The sequence below is a fragment of the Lactuca virosa genome, chromosome 3 (assembly GCF_052849685.1).
Source record: "Lactuca virosa cultivar CGN04683 chromosome 3, Lactuca_virosa_CGN04683_v6, whole genome shotgun sequence".
NCBI classification, from domain to species: Eukaryota; Viridiplantae; Streptophyta; class Magnoliopsida; order Asterales; family Asteraceae; genus Lactuca; species Lactuca virosa.
In genome coordinates this window covers 10,531,310-10,550,337 of record NC_136428.1, presented here as the reverse complement: position 1 = coordinate 10,550,337, position 19,028 = coordinate 10,531,310, and positions in this window count along the sequence as shown.

Genomic DNA, 19,028 nt, shown 5'->3' with positions numbered 1-19,028 from the left:
ACAGCAGGTTAGACAGCGTTTGCAGACCGCTCAAAGTCGGCAGAAGAGTTATGCCGACAGACGCCGATCTGAGTTGGAATTTCAGGTGGGTGACATGGTACTTCTGAAAGTCTCACCCTGGAAGGGTGTGATCCGTTTCAGGAAGAGGGGAAAATTGGGTCCCCTGTTTCATTGGGTCGTTCAGGATCATTGCCAGGGTTGGCAAGGTGGCTTACAGGTTGGAGCTCCCGGAGGAGCTTAGCCGGATCCATAGCACGTTCCATGTTTCGCAATTGCGAAAGTGTATATGGACCAAGAGGCAGTGGTATCACTGGATGATATTCAGGTCGATGAGCGCCTGAACTATGTGGAGAGGCCTGTGGCCATCTCGGAGAAGAAGAAGAAGATTTTGCGGAACAAAGAGATACCTTTGGTAAAAGTGCAGTGGGAGCATCGGAGAGGATCCGAGTGGACGTGGGAGCCGGAGGCGGAAATGCGGGAGCATTACCCGACATTGTTTAGTCCAGCGGGCTTCGAGGGCGAAGTCTAGTCCAAGTGGGGGAGAATTGTAACGCCCCGATTACAGGTATGGATTTAAATAAAAGGTTATTTGGTTTTAAGTCCTACTCGACGAGTTGGTTGACCTACTCATCGAGTCGCAGCGGGTTTGATACGCGTGTTTAGTGACCTACTCGCCGAGTCCATTAAGGGACTCGACGAGTAGGAGCTGGCAGTTGAAACCCTAAATCCCGAGGTTTTGCACCCTATTTAAAGAATCATAAGCCTCCTTTGGCCTCTTTGCAGTCCATTGAGAGTCCAGAAGAACCCTAACTTGAGTGTGTGTGTATTCTTTGGAAGTTTAAGCTTGGAGGAAGATCTTTGGTGAGGGAATCTCTTGGGAAGCAAGCTAGTTGAAGCAAGAGTTGTGGGTTTCAAGTTCTGCATCAGAAAGGGCTCTCTTGAAGGTATTAAATCATTTTTCCCTTGGCTCATTCTCTTCTAAACCCTTTTGTGCATAAGTTTAGCAAAGGACTCTTGAGATTAAGCCAAGATCTGAAGTTGTAACTTCAGATCTGGACTCCCCTTGGCTTCTGGATTCATAAAGCCATCAGCCTTGTCTAGTATGAGCCTTCTCTCAAGGATGTGACTTCATTGCAAGCTTAGTTGTGCCATTTTAGGGTCTTAAAGCCTTGCATGCACGTAAAGTTTGCAACTTTACGTGATAAGCATGCCTAAGGAAGTTGGATCTGCAATTTGGGGCCTTGGCATGGCTTAGAAAGTGTCTGCATGGTTAAAGGGCTGAAGAGACTCGGCGAGTCGCATAGTCGACTAGGCGAGTCATATGAAGATAGGCATTGAACTCGACGGGTTGGATGAATAACTCGGCGAGTCCGATGAAGATCGCCGTAGACTCGACGAGTTGGATGAACAACTCGGCGAGTCAGATGAGTTTTCTCCAGGATATGTATGCGTGTGTATCCGTCGAGTTGCAAGAAGGACACTCGACGGGTGGCCTTAAGGTTTGATCGAGAATCGGAGGAACTCGACGAGTCACCTCGATGACTCGGCGAGTTGGAAAGTGTTTCGAGGAACTCGGCGAGTAGCCGAGGGTACTCGGCGAGTTAAGGTCAACATGGATTGTTGACGTTGAGTGAGGACTTTGACTTTGACCAGGGGTTGACTAGTGGGTTATGGAGTACCTTATAAGGTTAAGGACTTATGAGTATATTGTGCTATGGTAATAGGTGGTGGAGCCTGTGGCAAGTGATTCGAGAGTGGGGATTTATCTACCGAGTCGACATGTGCGAGGTGAGTTATCCTCACTATATCGATAGGGTCTAAAACACCAAGGCCGGCTCTTTTTAGTTGTTATCGTGATGGTATGCTACATGTGGATATGATCTGTTAGATCGGAATCACGATAGACAGTATGTTATGCTTTTATGATCCGTAGGGATAAATATGTTAGTGACCTGTTAGGTCAGTGCTATAGTTATGAGTAATTGCTATGATTGGTGATAAGTGAGATAGATATGTTTGATGATTGTATATGCCAGTATACGTTAGTTATGCGCACATGATTATTTGCTTGTTGCTTGGGTTGAGGCGGTCCAGCTCTGTGCTGAAGGCCAACACACCCTATGAGCGGTCCGGGGAGACTGTAGGCCCACGTGGAGGTCCAGTCATGCCGAAGGCTCGGTATAGTTTCAGTTGGACTGTAGGCCCGGTAGGGCGGTCCAGTCAGGCCGATGGCCCAGTATGCATGTTGATTGATTAATTATTATGGATATGGTATTATCAGTGTGGTATTGGTATTTTGGGGGTAGCTCACTAAGCCCTCGGGCTTACAGTTTTCAGTTTGTTGTTTCAGGTACTTCAGGAGATCGAGGCAAGGCGAAGGCGTGACCGTACCGCTCCCCATCCTTATGATCGGGCTTTTTGGACACTCTGATTGAACAATTAATAGAAAACACTTTTGTAAACAATTACTATTTGGTTTTATTTAGGTTAGAAAAGTTTAAATTGGGCGTAAAATTTATGGATGTGACAATACTCCTATGTAGTGAGCATCAATAGTAAAAACCCTTGATTTTTTCATTAGATGAATCTTCCATTGCCGATTTTTCGATAACAAGCTTTCGAGTGTCTTATCGTTTTTTGTCGCAGAGAAAGCATTCCTAACCTCCACACTTATGTGTCATGTGGAGTTTGATCTCATTTAATTTCGGGTAAAGGATGTAATAGCCACATAACATGTGACAATCCGAAACTTTTTCCGTTATCTATACTCGATTTCCGTTAATAAGATTTGGGTTTTATTAAATTCCGTCAACATTCTTGGTTTGGGACAAGACCTTACCCTTTTAAATCAATAATATGTATTTTATACAAGTCGGAATTAACCGAAAATCACGCAAAAAACTCGAAACTTCACTCGACAGCCCCGAGTCCACGGCCAGGACGAGTTCACGGCCAGGAGTTTACAGCCGTAAACTCGTGACCATAAACTCGTTTACGGTCAGTGCCAGACACACTCTTGGCCGCAAACTCACCCCTATATAAGGGATGAGTGGCCTTCATTTCGAACTCTAAGCACTCAAAGGACTTTCTCTCTCTACTCTCTCTCTACAACTTTCGAGTTTGCTCAAGGATCTTCGAAATGTAAGTGATTCTTCACTTCTATGGTGTTTCAATCCCTTTCCTAGTGATGAATCCATGTTTCATCTCATAAAGTTCATCTTTTTCTAGATTTTCTCTCACACCAAGAACACCAAGAACACACACTAGTTCTTGGTGGCTAAAAACCTCATTCCAAGCTCCCTTATAGTAAGTAATTACTCTCTATGCTTGATATCTGCTAGAAACTTTGGATTTCCATCTATAAATCGACTCAAAGGACATGAACACGAAGGGTTTACGGCCGTAAACCCTGTGTACGGCCATACACCCAGCATCGGCCGTAAACCCTAGTAACTGATCAAGAATTGACCTTAAACACCCCGTTTTGCTATGCACGAGGCTCAGAATACTTCTAAGAGGCTATAAAGGACCTTGAAGCACCAAAAATCGCGCCTTTCACCAAGTTTTTACGGCCGTAAGCTCATGGGCCGTAAACCCACAGGCCGCAAACCCATGGGCCGTAAACCTTTGGACCGTAAACCCATGGGCCGTAAACCCATGAACCACAAACACTTGGGCCGCAAACCCCTAACCGTACACTCCTGATTACGGCCGCAAACTCCCTATCTTCAATCACGTGTGATTCTAAGACTTAGTTTCAAGTGTTTCCTAGTCCCTAAGGTGGTGTCCTTCTATAACAGATAGTGTTATGTCCTCATCTAATACATATATGTGTTACCATATGTTAATAGGATCCACTTGCGTACGAAACATCAGTTGACACTCATCATCCACACCGACCTTACACTCGGGTCTTACGTCAAACTGTGAGTTCATACCCCTACATTTTTACTGGTTTTCGAACGTTTTCAGGGGGGAATACAAGCTAAACCGTAAATGCTTTTGTTAATACAAAGAGATTTAACAAGTATAAAACTCATGCAATTCTCATACATTAACCCTTTTGTACTGTGTTGAGCATAAGGGACGTTTTCACTAAAATTGCATAGTTTTCCGGACTCGATATACACTACACTATACATGCAAACTATAATTGGTATAGTTTGGGGATTTTCTAAAACATAACAAGTACAGAAACTTTCACTACTAAACGTATGCACTAATACAGAAATGGTTTACAGATTACATCACTGCATTATCATGGTATTCATAACTGAAATATCCACTACATACAGTATACATACGGATTTTCACTACGATAAAACGCTATGACACTACATGTAAACTAGATTGTACGATACTGTGAGGCGCTACTTCACTACTGTACCTTAGGTGTACAAGGATAAATCCTATCATAGTATAACGAGAGTCTCCTGGAGGGAGAGCGTGAGATTTATGAATAGATCTATTCGAGACCGACAATCCCACACCCGAACTGCTAGCTACAGTTAGGCAGGCATGCCTGGGGTGACAAATGTCATTTAACTCAACGCCTGAAGAACGTTGGAAAGGTCTCTAGTCATATCAAGCATGGTTATACGACTCACATTATGTATAAATCACTTTTAGTTTACAACCTGACACTCTTCAACTGTGTTATTTATACTAAATAGAAGTAACACACACTACGTATACTGGCTAAAGCCAGGGTTTTCAAACAGAACCGATTATGCAATGGTTTCACATACAAAATACTTATACTTCATGATTAGCTTTAGCTAGTCACATGAGGTAGTATTTTCGCATATCACTACAGTTTTCAGTAACAAACATTCATGGTTTTATACGGAATCGATAACGCTACATTTTCACTAAAGAAAATATCGGATTTTCTTGGAAACATACAGATATTCATGGTTTATTACAGAACTGATAGCATTACATTCTCACTAAAGAAAATATCGGATTTTCTTAAAACTATACAAACACTTTTACAAACTCATCAACAAGTTTCACTACAAACTACTGCTTATGAACTCACCAGCTTTATGCTGATATTTCAAGCCGCTTGTATTCTCAGGAAATCAGTAGACAGGTACCTGCTGGATTTTTGAGGAGTTGGAGCAATAAGAGTTTAAGCTTATATTCATATATACTATTTGATGTATTTCAAACAAGTCTCAGACACTTCCAAATTGATGTAAACATTTTTATTTGAGTATTCACTATAATGGTTGTGTTGCTATGATTGCTATTATACATTGGTTGTGATGCTATACAGGACATCCTCCACCCCAGAATGTTTCTACCATTTCGGTTTTGGGGTGTGACAGATTGGTATCAGAGCCCTTGTTTATAGCGAACTAGTATACCTAACCTTACATGGTATACAACTATAAACACTAAGGGGCCTAAGTTCTCTACACTAAAAGTATACTTTCAAAAATATAAGTATTTTTATAAAAGTAGACGAGCATGCATACATAACAGAATCAGAGCCATAGGAGGAACAACACAAAAAGTATTTGGATGTTGGGACACTGCGGTTAAACCTGGGCAGTTATGTAATCATGTTTAGGGTGAATATAGCCTGATCAAATATATTCAGTCAAAACATGATCAACATGTGCTTGGGAATGACAGTGGTGTTACAGCAGGCCTAAAACTTACCAAAAACATTAATCATAAAATACTATAAGAGTATTGTGCTAGAGCCAAATTCAGTGAGGAGATTCATTCTTGGTGTTGCTACCTATTTGTTTCATAGCGGTAACTTAGTTACATTAGTAACCTTTCTTTGCTTATCGCTTGGTAGGACACCTTATTATCAGGATGAGATATATTTTGTTTCATATATCTTGAGGACTTACCATCCTCTTCTTCCTGCTTGTTTCTAGAACAAGATACCTCCCCGCCGAAGATCCGACTGGAGAAACAACGACGCACCACCACCACCCCCTCAGTTCGACCCCGTCATGTTCCAGGTAGTAGTTACCGCCGCCGTGACTGCAGCACTGGCACAAGTGAATGCTGGTGGGGCTGAAGGTGGAACCGACCCACAGAGACAAGATGGAAGTCAGGGACATCAAAAGGAGTGTTCCTACAAGGACTTCATGACTGCAAAGCCTAAGTCCTTCGACAGAAGCGGGGGAGTCATCGCTCTGACTCGATGGTTCGAGAAGATCGAATCCATCTTCGAAATTTGCGCCTGTTCAGAAGCCAACAAAGTGAAGTTTGCCGCCTGCACCTTCACCGACATAGCTTTGACCTGGTGGAATGGTCGAGTCAAAACCCTAACCCTGCCGGTGGCTAATGTCATGGGTTGGGAAAGACTGAAGGAACTCATGCTTACGGAATACTGCCCGAGGGGCGAAGTGCAAAAGTTGGAGCACGAACTCTGGAATTTGAAGATGAAGGGTTCCGACATCGCTGCCTACATTGCTAGATTCTGTGATCTGGTGCTTCTCTGTCCGGGAATGGTCACCTCGGAAAGCAAAAAGATTGAGAGGTACATCTGGGGACTGACCCAACCAACCAAAGGAAATGTCTTGGCTGCTAGACCGACTACATTTGAAAGCGCCAAGGATCTGGCACAGGTTCTGATCGATAATGGGATTGATCTAGATGAGGTGGCAGCTGTTTCCGAGCCACAAAAGGAAAGTGGTGGGAAGAGGAAGAAATCATGGAACAAACGGAAGGGTCAGTCTTCGCAGGAGCCTTCCAAGAAGCAACAAATAGTGGCAGTTCATGCTGCTACTACTCCTGCTACCACTCCGGCTGCCGTTCCAACCTCCCAAGCCTCTACCGATGGTTACGCTGGGAAGTTACCTCTGTGCAACAAGTGTAACTTCCATCATCACGGACCCTGCCGTGAGTTGAGCTATAACAACTGTGGAAGGAAGGGACACACATCTCGATACTGCAAGACACCAGCCCAACCAACCAACCAGGCCCCGGGAGCGGGTGCTGGTCAGGCCTGTTATGGATATGGGGAAGCTGGGCACTTCATGAGAAACTGCCCCAAGGCAGCAACAGGTGGCAATGCAGGAAGAGTTCTGGTGATGGGCCAGGAGGAAGCTGTCGCTGATCCTACCGTGGTTACGGGTACGTTCCTCCTTGACAACTCTTATGCATGCATTCTTTTCGATTCTGGTGTGGAGAGGAGTTTTGTTAGTCATGCATTCAAACATCTGATCAAATGTAAATCCCAACCTTTAACCGAAACGTTCACCGTTGAGATGGCTAACGGAAAGAAAGAGAGCACGAACGACATATTCATCGGCTGTACTCTTACCCTAGGCAATCATTCCTTTCCCATCGATCTTATGCCTGTATCTATCAAGAGCTTTGATGTCATTATCGGCATGGACTGGTTAAGCTCCAATCGTGCTGATATTCTTTGCTTCGAGAAGGCTATTCGTCTCAACCTTCCCTCTGGTGAAGCTCTCATGATTTACGGGGATAAGCCTAGCTCGAACCTTCGTATCATTTCATGCATCAAGGCCCAAAAGTATCTGCGGAAGGAATGTCATGCATTCCTAGCTCACGTCGTTGATGAAACGCAGAAGGTTAAGGACCTCGAGAGTCTCCCCAAAGTCTGCAACTTTCCTGATGTCTTCCCCGAAGACCTCCCAGGAATCCCTCCCGAGCGCCAAGTCGAGTTTCGTATCGACTTAATCCACGGAGCTACTCCTGTAGCTAAATCCCCTTATCGTCTAGCGCCGGCAGAGATGCAAGAGCTATCCAGCCAGCTCAACGAGCTAATCAGCAAGGGATATATAAGATCGAGTTCCTCACCCTGGGGAGCTCCGATCTTATTTGTGAAAAAGAAAGATGGAACCTTTCGGATGTGCATTGACTACCGAGAGCTGAACAAGCTGACCATCAAGAACCGTTATCCCTTACCCAGGATCGACGATCTCTTCGATCAACTCCAAGGAGCCAACTATTTTTCGAAGATAGATCTAAGATCAGGGTACCATCAGTTGCGGGTTCACGAGAGCGATGTGCCCAAAACAGCATTCAGAACTCGCTATGGACACTACGAGTTTGTAGTAATGCCCTTTGGTCTGACCAACGCACCGGCAGTATTCATGGACCTGATGAATCGGGTGTGCCGCCCTTTCCTAGACAAGTTCGTAATCGTGTTCATCGACGATATACTTGTCTATTCGCGGAGTGAGGAGGATCATAAACAACACTTGAGGAAGGTGTTGGAAACATTAAGGGCAGAAAAACTATACCCTAAATTTTCGAAGTGTGAGTTCTGGATCAGGAAGGTTAATTTCCTTAGCCACGTGATTAGCAAGGAGGGAATACACGTGGACCCTTCCAAGATCAAAGCGATTGAAAATTGGTCTGCACCAAAGACACCTACAGAAATCCGGCAATTCTTGGGTCTCGCGGGCTATTATCGCAGGTTCATTCAGAACTTCTCCAGAATCGCTAAGCCCTTAACTACCCTGACACAGAAAGGTGTAACCTTTAGTTGGGGAGCCAAACAAGACACTGCATTTCAAACATTGAAGTAGGCCCTGTGCAGCGCACCTATCTTGTCCCTGCCCGAAGGGACGGAGAACTTCGTTGTCTACTGTGATGCATTCAATCAGGGCCTAGGCTGTGTGCTCATGCAACGAGGAAAGGTTATCGCTTATGCCTCGAGGCAGTTAAAAACACACGAGGTCAATTACACAACTCACGATCTAGAGTTGGGAGCAGTGGTCTTTGCATTAAAGATCTAGAGACACTATCTCTATGGAACCAAGTGCACTATTTTCACCGACCATAAGAGCTTGCAGCACATCTTCGATCAGAAAGAGTTAAACATGAGGCAACGGCGATGGGTAGAGCTACTCAGTGACTACGAGTGCGAAATTCGCTACCATCCCGGCAAGGCCAATGTGGTAGCAGATGCCCTCAGCCGAAAGGAGTATTCAGGGCGAAAGGTGAAGGCATTGACAATGACTATTCATTCCTATTTATCCGCGCAAATCAGAGAGGCGCAGCTGGAAGCCTTGAAACCAGAAAAGGTGGCGGATGAAGCCTTGCGGGGAATGGACAAGAACTTAGAGATCAAGGGAGACGGAGTGTACTATTTTATGAACCGTATCTGGACCCCAAAGTACGGCGGGTACAGAGAGGTTGTCATGCATGAAGCTCACAAGACTAAATACTCCGTTCACCCAGGTTCAGATAAGATGTATCTGGATCTCAAACAACTCAATTGGTGGCCAAACATGAAAGCAAAAATTGCTACCTTCGTGGGTAAGTGCTTGACTTGCGCCAAGGTGAAGGTAGAGTATCAAAAGCCCTCAGGTTTACTTCAGCAGCCAGAAATACCTGAGTGGAAGTGGGAAAAGATAACCATGGATTTTATCACTAAGCTACCCCGATATCCGAGTGGGCACGACGCCATCTGGGTAGTTGTTGATCGGTTGACAAAATCCGCTCACTTCCTGCCAATCAAGGAAAAATTCAAAATGGAGAGACTCACGCAGATCTACATTTGAGATATTGTTCGCCTTCATGGGGTACCTGTATCCATTATCTCTGACCGAGATAGTAGATTCACCTCAAGATTTTGGCAATCGCTACAGAAGGCTCTTGGAACTAAGTTGGATATGAGCACGGCTTATCATCCACAGACAGATGGACAGAGTGAGAGGACAATTCAGACACTGGAAGATATGTTGAGAGCTTGTGTCATTAACTTCGGCACATCATGGGACGCTCATCTTCCTCTGGTCGAGTTTTCCTACAACAACAGCTACCATACCAGCATCAAGGCTGCGCCGTTTGAAGCCCTCTATGGCCGTAAGTGCAGATCCCCTCTGTGTTGGGCTGAAATGGGTGACACATAGCTAGCCAGGGGTCGAGCCCCCGACAGTACCCTCACTGGTCCTGAGATCATCCGAGAGACAACTGAAAAGATCGTACAAATTCGAGAACGGCTGAAAGCCTCACGAGATAGACAAAAGAGCTATGCCGATAAGAGACGAAAACCCTTGGAATTTCAGGTTGGTGACCGCGTTGTTGTAACATCCGGATTCCCAGGTATCTAATTTTAAGTATTTATCTTGAGTTTTAGGGAGGGACTCGGGGAGTAGGCGCTCAGACTCGCCGAGTAGGATCGCGCATTTCTTGTCTGATTTAATGAAGGACTCGACGAGTCGATGCGTGGACTCGGCGAGTCCGCGCTGTTAAGTGAAACCCTAAATTCCCGGGCATGTGCCCTATTTAAAGGCCTTTATGGCCTCCATTTGCGGCCAATGCACCCCTGAGAAACCCTAGAGAGCAGAGAGAAAGCTTGTAGTGCAAGAGGAGGGCTAATTCATCATTCTAAGTGTAATTTTGCAAGAAAGAAGGAAGGAGGACAAACAAGGAAGGTTGAGGAGCTCAGATCTATCACCCATTTGATCAGAAGAGGCTGCTAGAGGTACTAATATGTGCACAATCTCGTGTATTTGGTGATCTACTTGAATCTAGGGTTTTCTTATGCCTTCTTTGGCTTGGATTCGAAGTATGTGAGGTCCCAAGGTGGAGTTCTTCTTAGATCTGGACCTTAAAAGGTCCAGAGAGTCCTATCTACCTTGCTTTTTGCTATTCCATTAGAGATATGACCCTAGGTTGCCATTCTAGAGGTTATTTCACCCAAAGAAGCTTTATGAACATTGCATGAGTGTAAAGGTCGGACCTTTACGTGATTTTAGTGGTTGGGAAGGCCAGATCTATAGTTTAGAGAAGCAGATCTGACCTCAGAATGTCATTTGAGAGTTGTTATGGGAGCAACTTGCCGAGTCCATAAGTGGACTCGACGAGTCGAGTCGGGGTTGCCCCGCGATTCGTGACAGGTGTAACCCGTCGAGTGGGACGATGACTCGACGAGCCAAGAGAGGCTGAAAGGATTCAGAGGACCCGCATGGACTCGCCGAGTCGCCCTTGTGCACTCGACGAGTCGGGTCAAATTTTGACCGTTGACTTTCGTTGACTTTAGGGTTCTGGTCAAGACTGATTCAAGAGAGTTCAGAGAGGGGTAGAATGGCCTTCTACCCAATCTTTAGAGATGAGACTATGAGAGAATATTGATCGGGGATGTTATTTGAATAATAGGAGGAGGCTAAGTCGGGACGTTGAGCACGAGAGTTTATTCGACTTCATCGAGGTGAGTCTTCTCACTATACTGTACCTGGAAGGGTACCTATGTGTGACCGGAAGGTCTTATATGCTATGAGATGTATGAGCTGTATGTTGTTATGTGATATGTATGTGTTATGTATGTCATGAGGTGGACCGGAAGGTCAAGATGATATGGACCGGAAGGTCAAGATGATATGGACCGGAAGGTCAAGAGGTTACGGACCGGAAGGTCGATACGGGTAGGACCGGAAGGTCTATCGGGATTCGGGACGGAAGTCCCCTGAGACACATGGATCGGAAGATCCTACAGAGTTATGGCCTGGAAAGGCGTATGTGTTGTATGTGGTATTTTGGGGAACTCACTAAGCATTTATTCTTATAGTTGTTGTGTTATGTGTTTGAGGTACTAGCGAGGATCGCGGGAAGGCGCCGGCATGATCCGTACACACTCATAGAGATTATGTTTTGAGATTCTGGGATTTGTTTGTTATGATGACATTGGATACAGTTTGTTGATATTGTTTTTGATGATTTAAAAATGAAAAATTGTTTTGAAAATTTACGTTGTTACAGTTATGACAACCGCCAAATTTAACTCAAAGTCAAAGTCAAAGTCAACAAGTCAAACCGGTCAAACTTAACTAGTACTTGTATGTTAAAAAGTTACTCTGTATAAAAATGTGTATTTGTATGTCAAAAATTCAAGTGTCTCGAAGAATCTATATGTTAACAATGTAAAAACCCTAAAAAGGTAGTTAAACGCATCAAAACACGACTAAGGACCCTTTCGGGGACTTAAAACGATCATTAACGAAGCATAACGGGGTTCATGAAGCTTGCATTACGAGATTATACGATAATAATGGCTAAGGTTAAATCTCTCCCAAATCTCTCAAAGTATGTGAAATCTCTCCAAGTATGTGAAATCTCTCCCAAATCTCTCAAAGTATGTGAAATCTCTCCAAGTATGTGAAATCTCTCCCAAATCTCTCCCAAAATCTCTCTCAAACATTTTATAGTCATCCGGGTCATCCCGACCCTTAACTTGGTCAAAAATCACGCAAAACGGAAAGATTTCTCGAAAAACAGCTATATAGGACCGAAACCCCTCTTAGGAACCGAAACCCCTCTTAGGAACCGAAACCCATCTTAGGAACCGAACCTCTTAGGAGCCGAACTTGTCAGAGGCGAACCTGTCAGAAGCGAACCTCCCATTCTCGGACCGAACATGCATCAGAACCGAAACCCTCTCAGCCGAAATGGACCGAGGGTTCGGTCTATTTCGGTTCCCTAGCTACTTCGGAACGAGGCCTGACCTTCGGCCCTCCCCCTCGCACCTTCGGTCCTTCTCCTTCCCTCTCGGTTCCTTCTTCCCTTCTCTCGGTTCTCATCCTCTTAGAGCCGAACCTCGCAGGTTCGGTCCCTATTGTCCGGTTTTCGACCACTTTCGCTTCCTAAGCCCGTTTTTGACGTTTTTGACGGGATTTTTTCACCAAATTCATATTTTTATCATTTTTAACCCCCAAAACTCTTATTTTAATTATTTTTCAAGGATTTATTAATTATAAATCATTATTTTACATTAAGAAGAGTATCCTACACCACAAGTGGGTCAAGTGTGCCCACTTGCCTCCTATGTGTCACTTTCTCATTGGTCCAACCTTATCCACATCACACAAACCAAGGTAAACATCCCTTCGCCCTAGCCACTTGCTCCAGCAACCCTCCATATAAGGAAATGCCTGGGATTTCCTTGATCATTTGCTTCACCATCAAACATTATACATTTCTTAAACCATCAAGAGGGCCTCTTTTCTCTCAACTTTCAGCCACACTTTTGATGTGTTCTTGAGTCATTTATTCACTTATTGGTAAGTATTTCCTTCTAACTCAAGTGCTATTACATGTTTTCATAACACTCTTGGATCATCGACTCATATCTTAACACCAAAAATCGTTCTTAGAATCATCCAAAACTTCGTGTGTTCATCAAGTGATCTAGACTTGAAACTCATCATCTTCAACCTTCCACTCTTCAAGAAATCACTCAAGGTGAGTTCATACCCCTAAATTTTCTAGTTTTCTTCAGTTTTTAGGGGGGGAATACAAGTTAAAAACACCAAAACATATTCAAAACTTAACTTGACAGCTTACAACAGAAAAGTTGTGACCTGTTCACGAACCGTTTTACCCAACTTAAACTTAATATCTTTCAAAACTGTTTAATATGCAAGTAGTTCAGGTTTATACCTTTAAAATTACTACTTTCACATCTCCATATGATTTTTCTACGATTTATGGTGATTTTTACAAAACTGCCTATCATTTCAGAAACGAATTCGGACCAGTCTGTGATTATGAACACTTTCACATAAGTTAGAGACTTCTAAAAATCATAATAAAAATTATGAATAAACTAGACACATTTTCTAAACTCTCAGAGTTTACGGAGTTAGTTTTCGACTTCGTATGATTTTCTATGATGATTTCAAAACAGTGCAGAAAGGATAAAAACTAGTTACATAGTTTACCATATTAACAACACTTTGTAGTATGTTGAGCAAAGTGCATAACGATAAGTTTCTCAATGTTTGGATGCATTCTTGTTAGTTTATCATCATAAACAGAAATTAGTCATTCATGTTAAGGTTTTTCCTCCATTCATTTCGAACACATATAATAAACAACATTAAGTATAGTTTATGAATTTTCGATTAAAGCATACTACATGGAAAAGGTTTTACTCTCAAAACAAATGGGTTTTTCATATACTACTTGATAAACTATAATAGTAATAGTTTATGGATTTATATCACAAATGTATTTTCATAAAAGGTGATTTCACTTCCTCCACGGAAGAGGTTTTATACTCAAAACTATATGTAAACTAGTTAACGTAAGTTGTGAGACATTCTCCTTCGGGGTACTCTTAAGTACCACAGAAAATCCTGAATTAGTTATAACCAGAATCTCTTGTAGGGAGAGCGTGATAATTATGTATAGATCTATATTGGGATTGACAACCCACACCCATGCTGCTTGCATAAGTCCGATCGGCCGATCGGGGGTGACAAATGTTATTTCGTTTCCGACGCCTGAAGAACGTCGCAGCAGGTGATCCTGTCGTAGTATGGTTATAGCGACTCACATAGGGAGTTAACAATCTTTCAAGTTTACAGGGAAAATTCTACTTTGAAAAGGGGTTTTACTTCTAAATTAAACGAGTTTATGTCGATTTAAACTTGCATTAATTACTTTAAGTGTGGAAAAATACTTGTACATATTCTCGGTCTTGACAATTAAGACTACATGACTTTTATAAGGAAAATATTGGTTTTTCTTTGGAGACACATTACCATTATGAACATTATAAGTACAAAACACACACATATTCTCGGTCTTGACAATTAAGACTACATGACTTTTATAAGGAAAATATTGGATTTTCTTTGGAAACATACTTCTATCAAAACTACATTTCATCTAAAATTGTTAGACTTCAGCTATAATTGCTAAGTGTATATGCTAGAGTTATATAAGAATCTAGTCACAATCAACTTAGAATTGGTGGGCCCGCCTGATTTCCTGTTCCTTGTTTGGTTGTGGACCTAGGACAGTCCTATTATATTCAACGGTTTATTTAACTTAGATTTTATATAACTTATATACACTGGGTAATTATAGAAGGAATCTACGGGTCTTTCTAGGGTACATTATTGCATAACATAGGAGAGTCCATTTCGCGTTTAATAAAGAAAATATTGAATTTTCTAGAATCATACTCTATCGCTTTTTTTTTATAAGGAAAACGGCTTCTTTCTCAAATAAAACTCTTATGAACTCACCAACTTAATTGTTGACACTTTTTCAAACTACTTGTATTCTCAGGATTCAGTGAAACAGGAAATCAACTGCTTTTGAGGGTGGGACGTTAAATCGTCAAACATTTCATTTTGTCATCATAGTGTAATTGATTTGAAACATGTAAAACATACTATGGTATAACTTTTTCAATTATATTTATGATGGTTGAATTTACTTTGAGCACTATTATACTCGTTGTTGTGATACTATACATGAAGTCCTCTACCCCCGGACGTTTCCGCCATCCTTGGTTTGGGGGTGTGACACACGTCCTTTTGAAGGTCTCACCCTGGAAAAGCATGATACGTTTCGGAAAACGTGGAAAGCTAAACCCAAGGTTTATTGGACCATTCGAGATCCTTGCTAGGATCGGTCCTGTAGCTTACAAACTCCAGTTACCGCGAGAACTCATCAACATTCATCCTGTCTTCCACGTGTCGAACCTAAAGAAGTGTCTGTCCGACGAGACACTTGTGATCCCTCTCGACGAGATCGAATTGGACGAGGGTCTACACTTTGTGGAAGAACCTGTTGAAATCATGGACCGGGAAGTCAAGCGTACAAAACAGAGCCGCATCCCGATAGTGAAGGTTCGCTGGAATGCCAAGCGAGGTCTTGAATTCACTTGGGAGCGCGAAGATCATATGAAACAGAAGTACCCTCACCTCTTTCCAAATTCATGATTTGTATTCTATGTTCGAATTTCGGGACGAAATTCCCTCTAACGGGGGGATGATGTGACAATCCGAAACTTTTTCCGTTATCTATACTCGATTTCCGTTAATAAGATTTGGGTTTTATTAAATTCCGTCAACACTCTTGGTTTGGGACAAGACCTTACCCTTTTAAATCAATAATATGTATTTTATACAAGTCGGAATTAACCGGAAATCACGCGAAAAACTCGAAACTTCACTCGACAGCCCCGAGTTCACGGCCAGGATGAGTTCACGGTCGTAAACTCGTGACCGTAAACTCGTTTACGGTCAGTGCCAGACACACTCTTGGCCGCAAACTCACCCCTATATAAGGGATGAGTGGCCTTCATTTCGAACTCTAAGCACTCAAAGGACTTTCTCTCTCTACTCTCTCTCTACAACTTTCGAGTTTGCTCAAGGATCTTCAAAATGTAAGTGATTCTTCACTTCTATGGTGTTTCAATCCCTTTCCTAGTGATGAATCCATGTTTCATCTCACAAAGTTCATCTTTTTCTAGATTTTCTCTCACACCAAGAACACACACTAGTTCTTGGTGGCTAAAAACCTCATTCCAAGCTCCCTTATAGTAAGTAATTACTCTCTATGCTTGATATTTGCTAGAAACTTTGGATTTCCACCTATAAATCGACTCAAAGGACATGAACACGAAGGGTTTACGGCCGTAAACCCTGTGTACGGCCGTACACCCCGCATCGGCCGTAAACCCTAGTAAATGATCAAGAATTGACCTTAAACACCCCTTTTTGCTATGCACGAGGCTCGGAATACTTCCAAGAGGCTAGAAAGGACCTTGAAGCACCAAAAATCGTGCCTTTCACCAAGTGTTTACGGCCGTAAGCTCATGGGCCGTAAACCCACAGGCCGCAAACCCATGGGTCGTAAACCCATTGATCGTAAACCAACGGGCCGTAAACCCGTGGGCCGTAAACCCATGAACCGCAAACACTTGGGCCGCAAACCCCTGACCGTACACTCCTGATTACGGCCGCAAACTCCCTATCTTCAATCATGTGTGATTCTAACACTTAGTTTCAAGTGTTTCCTAGTCCCAAAGGTGGTGTCCTTCTATAACAGATAGTGTTATGTCCTCATCTAATACATATATGTGTTACCATATGTTAATAGGATCCACTTGCGTACGAAACATGAGTTTACACTCATCATCCACACCGACCTTACACTCGGGTCTTACGTCAAACTGTGAGTTCATACCCCTACATTTTTACTGGTTTTCGAACGTTTTCAGGGGGGAATACAAGCTAAACCGTAAATGCTTTTGTTAATACAAAGAGATTTAACAAGTATAAAACTCATGCAATTCTCATACATTAACCCTTTTGTACTGTGTTGAGCATAAGGGACGTTTTCACTAAAATTGCATAGTTTTCCGGACTCGATATACACTACACTATACATGCAAACTATAATCGGTATAGTTTGGGGATTTTCTAAAACATAACAAGTACAGAAACTTTCACCACTAAACGTATGCACTAATACAGAAATGGTTTACAGATTACATCACTGCATTATCATGGTATTCATAACTGAAATATCCACTACATACAGTATACATACGGATTTTCACTGTCACACCCCCAAACCAAGGATGGCGGAAACGTCCGGGGGTGGAGGACTTCATGTATAGTATCATAACAACAATTGTAATAGTAATTCAAGCAAACACGACCAACATATATATAATTGAAAAAAGTTACATCATTGTATGAATTACATGTTTACGAATCAATTACAATATATTGACAAAATATGAAATAGTAGACGCCTTAGCGTCCCATCCTCAAAAGCACTTGATTACCTGTTTGATGATTTCCTGAGAATACAAGTTGTTTGAAAAAGTGTCAACACAAAGGTTGGTGAGTTCATAAGCTTTTGTTTGGTATTATTAAAAGCCTTTCGTTTGTGAAAGTAGTATTTGTGTTAGAAAATCCAATATTTTCCTTAATGTGTAAATGTAGTCTTAAAACCCAAAGACCGAAATGTACAAGTAATTTGTCATATTTATAGTAAAACAATGCAAGTTTAAATCGACATAAACTCGTTAAATTTTAATGAAGTTCCCGTAAATTCCAATGTTTATTAATACTTTATGTGAGTTATTATAACCATGCTATGACCTAGTTGGCCTGAAACGACGTTCTTCAGACGTCGGAAATGTTATGACATTTGTCACCCCAGACCTGCCGGTCTAGCTGTTGCATGCAGCTTAGGTGTGGGTTTGTCAAACCCAATATAGATCTATACACAAGTATCACGCTCTCCCTCAAGGAGACTCTGGTTACAATACAGGACTTAATGGTAATTTGAAGTAAATGTCTCACAAAGTCATTAACGGAATTACGTGTTATGAAAACTTGGTACCGTATGGCCGTACCTTGCTTAATGAAAATATCCTTTGTATAAATGTACCCTATTTCAATGTATGTGCTATGTAATGTATCATAAACTATACCTATTATAATTTATCAACCAAGGGTAGTACGTAGTAATGTATGCAAACTATATTTAAAATAGTTTATTAAATGTTTGAATGTATCGTTAACGGAAATACGTGTTATTAAAACTTGGTACCGTATGACCGTACCTTGCTTAATGAAAATATCCTTTGTATAAATATACCATTTTTAAATGTATGTGTTATGTAATGTATCATAAACTATACCTATTATAGTTTATCAACCAAGGGTAGTACGTAGTAATGTATGCAAACTATATTTAAAATAGTTTATTAAATGTTTGAATGTATCGTTAACGGAAATACGTGTTATGAAAACTTGGTACCGTATGGCCGTACCTTGCTTAATGAAAATATCCTTTGTATAAATGTACCATTTTTAAATGTATGTGTTATGTAATGTATCATAAACTATACCTATTATAGTTTATCAACCAAGGGTAGTACGTAGTAGTGTATGCAAACTATATTTAAAATAGTTTATTAAATGTTTAAATATATCGGTTGTACTTTGATTATAATCACTTGTTATTCTTTATATTCAATATGTCCAAATCCATTTGTAAACTGATGTGTGTCCATATATTAAGATAAAATGACATATATTGCAATAACATATAATCATATAAAGATATACACCTTGCTCAACATGTTACAAGGTGAAATGAAATTGACAGCAACTTTTTGTTGAAAACAGTTTCTGTTACTGTTTTTAGAAAATTTATAGAAAAATCATCAAAGCTCCAAATCCAAATCCGCAAATTTTGAGAGTTTGGAATATGAGTCTAGTTTGTTTGTAAATTTTATCAAGATTTTTAGTGATCTCTAACAG